Source organism: Silene latifolia, chromosome X, assembly GCF_048544455.1.
Source record: "Silene latifolia isolate original U9 population chromosome X, ASM4854445v1, whole genome shotgun sequence".
Classification (NCBI taxonomy): domain Eukaryota; kingdom Viridiplantae; phylum Streptophyta; class Magnoliopsida; order Caryophyllales; family Caryophyllaceae; genus Silene; species Silene latifolia.
Genome location: NC_133537.1, coordinates 196,164,747 through 196,176,113, shown reverse-complemented (window position 1 = coordinate 196,176,113; position 11,367 = coordinate 196,164,747). Strand labels below are relative to the sequence as shown.

At 39.1% G+C, this 11,367-nt stretch overlaps 1 non-coding gene across 1 annotated transcript; it reads left to right on the top strand.

Annotated features, from left to right (window-relative positions):
* The first annotated feature begins 11,058 nt into the window (after positions 1 to 11,058).
* LOC141625388 (small nucleolar RNA R71) lies at positions 11,059 to 11,165 on the top strand. Its single transcript, XR_012535172.1, has one exon. It is a non-coding gene; the product is annotated as a small nucleolar RNA R71 (small nucleolar RNA).
* Positions 11,166 to 11,367: the final 202 nt, after the last annotated feature.

The following is an 11,367-nucleotide window of genomic DNA, read 5'->3' as shown; positions in this document are numbered from 1 at the left end:
AAGACCTGAATTCTTGAGTTGGTAGTTGGTAAGATACTCGTTTTGAAGGTAATATCAATGATGTCAGGAATATTGGTTGTTAAATATCGAGTTCTGTCTTCAGAAACTCGATCGAGCACTGGATACCCGGCCGAGTACTGAGTACCCTGGTGATGAGTCCGTAGCTACTTCAAAGCTTGTGGTTTGACAGATTAGGTTGTTATATCTTATTATGTGTATCTTCATAGGAACCTTGGTATCAATGTCGGTATGGTATGGTATCCGTATGTTGTGACGGTATATCGGTTTGGCTCGGAATTGAGACGGGAGTGATATGGGACTTAGTGTGGATGAAAGTATGATAATCATATAGTATTTGTTGGTGTTGTGTGTTGCATATCCCTTTTCTAGCTTTGGTGATTTGAAGTTGTTCTATCTACACTTTATATGAACATAGTTGCTTTACTTCTGTTTCTTACATGCTAATACTTGTTAGAAAGGTAATACATGATTCCTTAATTGGCATGTTTATATATACAACACCTCTTTTTTATATATAGTTGAGTGTGAACTTTGAGGATGAAGTTTTTTTTTAAAAGGGGTAGATAACATCGCGACAAAAGTATTGCAAGACTCGTGAAACTTCTTTAGTATAGTTACTTCTATTCTTAAACTATCATTTTCATTACTTTAATTGTTGTTTTTAAACTATTGTATGACGTCCGTTTTGTTTTCTTAATGGTTCTATGGCTTGCATATAGTGATAACATAGTGGCCTCATGGTCGTCATAATCGTGTCACGATAACTGGTAGTGTTAGACTTATAATGATAATAACTCTGTCGTTTATAGGTTGGCGTTACTTGGTGTTGCATAAGTTTACATGGCTTTCCTTGTCGCATGAGTACTGTGTGATCCCTTGTGTCGCTTTGTTGTGTTGCGTTGGGAAGTGAAGGACGAACTTCAGGGACGATGTTCCTTTTAAGGGGGGAAGACTGTAATACCCATCCTGTTAGTGAACCGTTGAATGACCTATTGACCAAGGGAGAGCCTTAGCAAGGGAGACTCGGCCGAGTAGTTGGGGTACTCGACCGAGTGCGGCGTACTTGGCCAGATTTGTCCATATTCGATCGAGTACCTCGTCGGATAGCGCGTTATTATAAATCGCGAAGACTTAAACAAAAATCATTTTCGACGATTCATTTTCTTATTTCTAAACCTAATCTCTATTTCTCTCTCTCCCCCCCAATTCTCTCATCTCATTCTATACATCTTGGGTGTCCTTGAACAATAATCCGGGAAGGGAGATGGGTTATGCATGAAGTCATCGAGTCTGCGTCTCAAGGTGAGTATGTTAATAATTGTTATCTTTTAATAGATCTTGAATCGCTTAGTGATAGGATATGATTTCTACATTTAGGATTTGATGTGGAGTATTGCTTGTCTTTATATGATGGACGCACTTTCATGGAATAGCAAAAAGGTAAGGTTTCCCTACTCAATAGATTATATAATGAATTTAAGATTGTGGTAATTGATTGATTTATTAACATGTTGAATTGGATTGATATTGGTTGAGTTATATTGAGATTGGTATTGTTGAGATAGGACCATTTTCGGGAGACGGTTCCAACCTCATGTTCGCGTCTTATGGCTCCCGTCAAAAGGGGGATGTGCACATTAATGATCTGAGTGCGCTCATTGCGATGAGTGAGGCTTAGGTGGGCATGGCTACCTTCCCCCGTTGGCGGAGAGGATTACCTTGTTGCGATGGGGAATCTTCATGTGTAGTCCTTTAATGGCTAGTAATAGAGTCGGAGGACGATATTGCTATCGGTTTGGTTGTTTTTATGTATTGTTTATATCTCGTATTCTTTATCTTGGTTATACAATTGACTGACCCCATTATTGTTTCTTAAATTGCGGTGATCCATTTGGGGATAGTGAGCAGTTGGTTTAGCAAGTGATGGTTGATGTGTTACTTGCGGGATATGGAGGAGATCGAGTCGCCACACTGTCTAGCTAATTGTCGTTGTCACGTATGCTTAGTAGTTTCCTTCGGTTATAACAGAGTTGTGTTCCTTTGGTTATGCTTGTATAAACTGTAAGAAACATTTAATAAACGTTCTGTTATTGTTTATTTGATATACTTACCTCGGGCAACCGAGATGGTAATGCCTTTAGTTATTGGGGAAGAACTTGTCAAGGCTACTTGGTAAGTGGGGGTGTTACAAAGTGGTATTAGAGCGACGATTTTGGAACCTGAACCAATAAACCAAATTAATGTAGGGTGACAATTTAAAATGAACCTGGTGTATGTGTGTTGGGAGCCCTCTTATGTCGGTTTTGGGTGATAAGGTGTCCTCATCTCATAATCCGGACCCCATCATGCCTAAGCTAGTAACGTCGCGTGGGATAAACGTATGGGGTTATGTGTGCCTGTTGGATGTGTAACATGAGGTTTATTAGATGTTAGTTTGTGTTTGGTGTTCGTATAACTCGTCGTCAAAAGTTACCCAACCAAAATAATATATATAACTTCACCAACTACTCTTAGTAAAGAGGCAAGTAAAGGTCGGATCCCAAGGGACGGGTATTGATGTAGGATTTTCAATTGTAAATGGTCGTGTCTTAGGGTGTCACAATTTGGGGTTGAGATAGGAGATCAATTAAAACTAATCAACAATAAAAACAAAGCAAGGTAGGTAAAATGAAGATGTAGACAATTGATTAAAAGCACTAGGGTATCATGGGTTCATAGGGGAATACATGGGATTTGATCATACAAGCATGTTCTCAAATTATAAGCAAGCAATTATTGTTGTGATGGGATCGAGTTAGTGTATATCTTACAATCCCTAAGAAGGTTTGGGTCCCGAAGCCGAATCGATTAGATTGTACAACACCTACAAGTCGACTTAATCCTTCCTATTCAACATTATGCATGGTCTAATGAGCCTCTAGTTGGTTTATGTCTTACAAGCCTCATTGAAAAGATAAGTGATGGGTAAAAAATGTAAGGATTCATAGACTCGCATTTCATCAAACATAACATGTGGATAAGTTGAAATCACAACAAGCAAGCAAATAAATTATGTGTACATATTAGATTAAGCATGAATCATTCCCCATGTTGGTTTCCCCTAATTACCCTTTAACCCTAGCTAAAGAAACTACTCACTCATGATCAAGTTTAACATGCTAACAAGATTGTCAATCACATAAACAAGGCAAAACATGATGAATGAATAAAATTATTAACAGTAATTAAAGCAAGGATTAAGAGAATTATACCTATAGAGATTCCAAAATAATAATGCAAAGAATAATAGATGTACTTGATGATTGATGAAAGGTTGTCAATCTCCCAATAAACCCAAATGATCTTCTAATTACCCAAAATAAATGATGAACAATAGAGAAATTAAGGAAAGATTAAGTATTGAGATTTGTATTAAGACTAAATTAAGAGTTGATTACAAGATTAAGGAATGATTACTAATTGATTACAACTTGATTAATAGATGATTAAGAGAGCATGCTAATCTAAGTAGTACAATGGGGTATTTATACTAAATATTAGGTACATAAATTAGGGTTACTAAGGGCTTAAATGACTATTAAGTCCTTAAGAAAAGTTGAGGAAATGCTCCTCTCGAAGGAAATGAGCATCTCCGTTTTGCTAGTCTTCCCATGATCCGAGCGACTTGAAGGCAGGCATGGGCTCGCTAGGGTATTATCCGAGGGGATTGTCAAGGGAGACGCTCGGATCTTCTTGCTTCAGGACGAGCGTCTTGGTCACGGGAAGCTCGGATGGTGGTAGGGAGACGCTCGGATCTTCTGTTATCCGCTCGGATCCCATGGCAGACAACATTTCTTCTTTTCTTCCTTAATAATCCACGAGGATCAATCCGGGTATGCAAGGATCCTTTCGTCATTGCCCGTTTCACTTTATTATCTACATAGGCCTTCTAGTATCGTCTTCCCTTTGATGCTTGGTCATTAGATGTGATCAATTTAGCTCTATTTCGCCATGTAAATGCAAGGTTTGCACTCCTCTCCTACCAAGGAAACAAAACCTCAAAGAATATGCAAACTGGGAAACTAAAGATAGTAAATGACTCAATTATGCACTATAAAGTATAGGAACGAGGCTAATTCGGGGACTAAATGTGCTCAAATATGAGTCACATCAAACATCCCCAAACCGAACCTTTGCTCGTCCCGAGTAAAATGGTGACAAACACTAGGACCCTTATTCAAACTAACCTACTAATATAGCCGATGTGAGACAATTAGCGGGTCTCACTCCGCCCTTTGAACTCACAACAAGCCAACCATGAGGTAGGATGGCTTCTTGCAAGGCAAGGTGGGGCTTGCCAAAATGGTGATACATCCAATCATTAAAGCATACAAATCAAGTAATGGATGGATCTACAAAGATGAATAGCCACTTTCCTAATCTAAGTTGCGGAATTATCTACAAGGGAAGCAATCTAAGGGTACACATTCCATTATAGATATGGTTTCTTCAAACAACTAAGTCTAGAAGGATACAAATAAATCACCTCCAAGTTGTGTCAAACAAGGCTACCTTTGTCCTCAATAGTTAAATGCTTTCGTCAAGAGTATGCTCCCTATGGTGTTAGAAATACTGGAGGATCGCGGAATTCCCGTTCTTGCCTAGACAAGAAGAAGGGTCGTCCCCTCTCTACCATGTACAAAATTGGATACGATGGATAAAGGGATCGATAGTATTTGAGTTTCATGTGGGAGTTTGCTTTTTGTTGTTGTTTTTCCCCCTAATTTCTTGTGGCATTTGACATTTGAGAACACTTTTTTTTGCCATTTCTTTTGATGTTTGGCATTTCAACACTTGAAAATTTCAACTTTTTCTTGCATTTCCTTTTGAACATTTTCAAAGCTACCCCATTTGTTGTGAGGGTGCTTATATTTGAAACATAGGAGTTTTTATTTTTGTTACTCCTCTTTTCTTTTGATGCAATTGCAAACTTTTTGACTTTCATTTCAATTCTTGAACTCAAATTTGAACAATTTTTGTGCCCAGTCCCTCTTTGATGACAAAATGTGGTAGAACATGGATGATGGTTGCATGGTTTCAAGGGTCACCTTGGAATAAACGGTATCCTAGGATTTATCACACCACAAGGTACTCTTGACTAGACCTTAATCTATGGGTCAAAGGATACTAGCATGACACATCCTAGGGTGTTTTACAAGTATTCTAACAAGCAAAGTCTCAAGAAGAAAAAGTATCTACAATGGCCTATATACACTTGTCAAGTTTACCAAATAGATGCTTTCACAAAATTTTTCCTAAATGCAACTATATGCCATGATGCAACTAACATTTATACATCCTAATGCATATGCGTCTACCAACTAGTATGCCAAATAATCTAAATGCAATTCTATAATCACATTGTTTATACCGTACAATCAAAATAAAGCCACATAGTCATTAACATAAAGAGGAAAAAGGAGATTGGAAAGATCATACCATGCGGTCTTCAATATCCTCATGTCTCGGATGTGGCGTAGTCGATTAATGTGACAAAGGATAAACAAACAAGCAAACAAATAAGTATATACAATATATACAATTCTAAACTAAAAAGGAATGAACATGTTTTTGGGTTTTTGCATTTTTCAAGTTTTTATGGTTTTTATGTTTTTATGAAATAAAAAGGACATGTTTTTGTATTTTTCAAAAAATTTCAATTTTTATTATTTTTGTTTTATAAGTCATGTTAGAATTTCCCATCCCCACACTAGTATGGGCATTGTCCTAAATGGCCAATACGATAGGAAATTATGCAAGCTATATGAAAATACATGATTCCTAAGCTAAATGCAAACTATATGATATATATACAAAAGTGAATGCAAACTAAACTATGCTATATGATGCATGAATTTTTGTTTGGTTGGAGAGCATAATTTAAATTAACTCCCAATGCATATGCTTGAACTTCCCCAAACCAAGTGAGAGTGAGGGAGTTCATGCATAAAATATTATATGCATGAATCTAAAACTGTCATTTTGGATTTTTCATGGTGGAAACAATAAAAGACACCTCAACGGGACCGAGGTGGGAGTCCTATAAGTGTTGCTAGAAATCGAACTCATGATCAATATGCAATTTAAAAACAAGAGAAATAAACAAAGTTAAAGAGGTGTAGGAGACTCACAATGTATTGTGACATCCTCCAAAGAGCTTGCTAATCCTCAATCGTCGCCCATAGCGACATCACTACCATCTCCATCATCATCACCATCATCATCTTCACTAGCATCCTCATCATCATCTCCCTCCATAGACCCGGAGGCTTCACCACTATCACTTGAGCTCTCTTCTTCTTCCTCACTTCCCTCTTCTTCTTCACCTTCTTCTTCATCACCACTCTCAACAACAACCTCCTCATCACCCATGCTAGCATCCCTAGGAGCATTAGGAAAGAAAACATCCCTATCCGCCCAACTAGGCAAAGGACATGATGGGTCAAGAAGTCCTTGCCTAGCTAGGTGTAAAAGGGACGGATATTGAGCTCTATATGTATTAACTCGGTCTTCACGAGCTTGTTTATGCATTTCTTGAATCAAAAGAGTCAAGTAATCATTCCCCACCGTAACATTTTCGGGTCGGAATTCATAGTAGGTGAATGGGTAGGGTGGAGTGATAATAGAGGAGGAGGGCTCGACAATAGCCTCCCTATGGTGTTGCATTATGTACTCGGCTTCCTCGGAGAGTGGGAGAAGATAATGCGGGCTTCGGACATTTAGTTGGCAAATTTTGTTCGCTAGAATGAAGGACTTGGCATCTTTTGTAAGCCACTCAAATTTGTTGTCAAGATTGTCGTTCTTGACCCAATGGAATTTGTGAACCATAGTGGCTAGATCAATGAGGTGGCCTCCCTTAACCGGCTTATAAGTGTCATCTTTGTTGAAATTCCGGTTGAAGTGCTTTGCCAACCACGTTACCAATCCCCCATTTACTATAAAGGCCGCGCCTTCCTTGCCCTGATCGATATTAAGCCACCTTTCGATTAAAAGTTAAAGGATATTGTATTTCTTGGTGAACTTCTTTTCGATATTCAAGGTTGACTCGAGATAGATAAAATCAAGTTCGGTGAAGTGATTAGTCCCCTTCCTAGTAATAAGAGTATTTCCCACAACCTTATGCCCGGGTGATGAACATAAAGGGCACGCCATTCATGGAAGGACTCGAATTTCCTCCCGGTAATAGCTTTCCACAAAGGGGCGGGATCATATTTTGTTGAAGGTTTCTTCACATAACTCGAGTCATTATCAAGACCGAAAAATTTGCCAAACTCATTAAAGGACATCTTCCTATCCACATTCTCAAGGCGGAATTCAATGTTTGTTTGAGTCTCCACCTTTGTAACTTTCAATGAACTTAGAAATTCCAAGGTGAGGGAGGGGTAGGTCAATTCTTACATATTAAACAATGTAAGCAACCCCATGGACTCAAAGAAGTTCTTGGTCCTTTCAAGGACACCCAATTTTGTCAAGGCATCTTGGCAAATAAACTTGGTGGGTAAAATCAATTTCTTAGCAACAGACACAAATTTTTTCCTATGAGAATCAGATGTAAAAGTTACCTCCGGATATTTTTCTAGTTGCTCAATAACCGAGATAGAAGTAGTAGCTTCCACCATAAGAATAGGAGTTTCTTGAATTTCCATTCTTGCTTGTTGAACCACCAAAGCCTTTGAAGCTTGAAGTGCTTGTTGCCTTTTGGAAAGGTTTGGTTTTGTAGGTGCCTTGCTTCCACCTTTGGTCCTAGCCATTGTTCTTCTCCTTGTATGTATCAACAACCAATGATTTGCTTGAATTCTTCTAGTATCCTCAAGCTTCAATGAATCCCAAATCGATTTAGGATTTTTGAAATTTGTCTTTAACCCTAGAAAATAGATTCAATTTTTGAGGATTTGGATGTTTGAATGGTTTTTTGTTGATAGAGGACTGATTTGTTTGAGTTTTGAGGAAGTTTGGAATTGATTTGGGTGAATTTGGTTGAGAAAATTGATTTTTGTGGATGGAGGGATTTAGGGTTTTGAATGTGTGTTTATGTTTTCAATAAAGGAAATTAAATGGGGGGAGGGGGTTTTAATCCCGTGTTTTTGAATTGCAGCAGAGGGAGACGAGCGTCTGCAGGACGGGACGTTCGGATTGTTGCCCAGTCAGCTTTATAAAATGTAACCCGTGCTGAGACGAGCGTCTTTAGCAGGAGACGAGCAGATTCTTTTGAGGACGCTCGGATTCAAGGTAAGGGTGAAATCCCAGATTCTGATAAAACCAAGACGAGCGGATCTTTACTGAGACAAGCGTCTTTTGGTTGAGACGAGCATATTCCAGAGGAGATGCTCGGATTCATATCCAGTGCAAATTTTTCCTTTTCAGCTCTGCCAGGACGAGCGGATTCAAGTGAAGACGCTCGGATTTTCACCCAAGACAAGCGGCTTCTTCTTGAAACGCTCGGATTGCTCCTGTACCTCACGTGCACAGTTCCACCCGTGGGTACTTTCATAACCCAAGTCATTCCGTGTTCGTTCCTTTGGTCTTCATTGTGGGGGCACTACGAAGGCTTGGATAGCCTAGGCAATTTCTATCCCCACACTAATCAAAACACTACACATCAAGAAACATATAAGTCCCTCCCTCACTTTCTCTCAAAATGATAGTCTTGATCAAAGTAAAATGGTAAATCCAAAAATTGACAAAATGCAATAATTAAAATGCAAGTTAAGGGGTTAGAATATTTACAAATGGTGGTTTAGGGAGGACTCCACCAAACTCTCATTCATGTATGAGATGTCAAAGAGGCATAGCCAAGGTGTTGTTGATGTTGCTCAACACCTTGAAGAAGTAGTCGAAAGCTTGTTCATTGTCATTATAAAGATCTTCAATAGACCTTTGCATATGTTGTTCTTCATTGTGGTGACTTGAGTTAACATGGTCACCAAAGCCTTGGTCATGGGTCATAGCATTACAAATATAAGGATTGAATGATACTTCAAACTCATCATCCCATAAACCACATACTTCATTAGGTTGCTTCCCAATAGTACCATGAGTTGATGAGAACAACTCTTCTTCCTTCTTGTCATTATGGTCGATGAGGTCTTCTTCTTCTCTTGTCATGAGTGGTAGTGAGCTATTCAAGCTCTCATTCTTGTTGAAACTTTCTTGCTCTTTGGATGGAGCATCTTGGAGATTATCCACTTTCTTCTCCCATATGGGTGGTGATTCTTTACCCATAGCTTGTCCTTTGTATTGAGAAGCCAACTTCTTCCTATCACTTTCTCGGCTATAATGATCAATCATGAAACATGGCTCATGTAAGCGGGGAGCTCTCATTGTCTTGTCAAGGTTAAAAGTGATTGTTTCATCTCCCACTTCAAGTGTGAGCTCTCCATGTTTCACAACAATTACCGCTCCCACGGTGTGTAAGAATGGTCTTCCTAAAATGATAGAAATGTTGGAGTCTTCGTCCATGTAAACAATAACAAAGTCCACCGGGATGAAGAACTTGCCAATTCTTACTAGCACATCCTCCCACACCCCTAAAGGTGTCTTCGTTGACCGATCTGCCATTTGAAGTGTGATATTAGTGCACTTGAGTTCTCCCATTCCTAGCCTTTTGCACACCGAGTATGGCATGACACTCACACTTTCCCCAAGGTCACATAAAGCATTGTTGATTGTAGTGTCGCCAATAGTGCATGGAATAGAGAAACTTCCCGGATCCTTGAGTTTTAGAGGTGAACTTCCTTGTAGGATGGCGCTACTCACCTTGGTGAATGTAATAGTCTCTAGCTTCCGGATGGATTTCTTCTTTGTAAGAATATCTTTCATGTATTTCGCATAGGCCGGAACATGGTTAATCAATTCGGTGAATGGGATTGAGACTTCCAAGTTTTTCACAATCTCCATGAACTTTCCAAGTTATTCATCGAACTTAGGCTTAACTTGACGACTTGGAAATACAAGCCTAATCACAATAGGCTCTTTCTCCTTAGCCTTCTCTTCATTCTTCTTCTTTGAAACTTCTTGAATGGTGGCGGGTTCTTCTTCTTTCTTAGAGTTTTCAACTCTTTCCTTGTCACTAGCATTCACAACATCTTCATCAATGGGCCTCTTCGGCCCTTCATACCTTGTACCACTCCTCAAATGGATGGCACTCACCGACTCATGTCTTCGGGGATTACCTTGAGGTGGTAAATGCCCCTTTTATCATTGAGAACTAGAAGATGCTAATTGAGACATTTGGGTTTCCAACATCTTTGTGTGAGCTAGTATGTTGTTGACGGTGATGTCTTTTGCTTGGCTATCCTTTTGCATATGAGTGAAAAACTCTTATTGGTTCTTTTGCATTTGGAGGACCTCATTTTGAACATCAAAACCTTGGTCATTTGTTTGATTGTATGGAGGTTAATTTTGATAACTTTGGTTTTGATTGTAAAAGGGTCTTTGAGCTTGGTTTCTCATTGGAGGTGGGGTGTATGTTTGAGGGTTTTGAATATTTTGGCTTTTGTATGAAAGATTGGGGTAGAACTTGGTATTCTCATTGTAATAGTTGGAATAAGGGGTGCCACTTTTGTATGCTTGGAAAGCATTCACTTGTTCACTTGTTCCCCTACATTCACTTTGGTCATGTCCCAAAGTTACACAATTCTCACATACTCCACTTGGAATTGATGATGATATCACCATAGCATTAACATGATGCTTGGGTAATTTGGAGACCTCTTCAAGTTTAGCCACATGGCCTTTTAAAACTTCAAATTAATGGTATCAATATGAGCACTAAGTTGAGCACTCAATTGTGTAATGGAATCCAACTCATGTTTTCCTCCTCTAGTAGCCTTCCGAGGTCTACTAAATTGTGAGTTATGGACCGCCATGTCTTCAACTTTGTTCCATGTTTGATTGTCATCAACTTCGGTGAACATACCATTTGATCCCATATTGAGAATGTTTCGGGAGTTATCATATAGACCGTTCCAAAATTGTTGTACAAGGAGCCACTCGCTAAGTCCATGGGGTGGACAAGATCGACAAGTGTCATTGAATCTCTCCCATGCTTCATACAAAGATTCCTCATCTCTTTGTTTGAACCCGGTGATTTGGGCTCTCAACTTGTTAGTTTTCTCCGGAGGATAGAATTTCTTGCAGAAATCAAGTGCCAATTTCTTCCAAGAATAAATACCAAGAGTAGCCTTATCTTGGCTCTTCAACCATTGTTTCGCGGAACCAATCAAAGAAAAAAGAAATAAGACCCATCGAATTTGGTCTTGAGTAACTCCGGTTTGAGAAATCGCATCACAATAGTCGCAAAAAGTC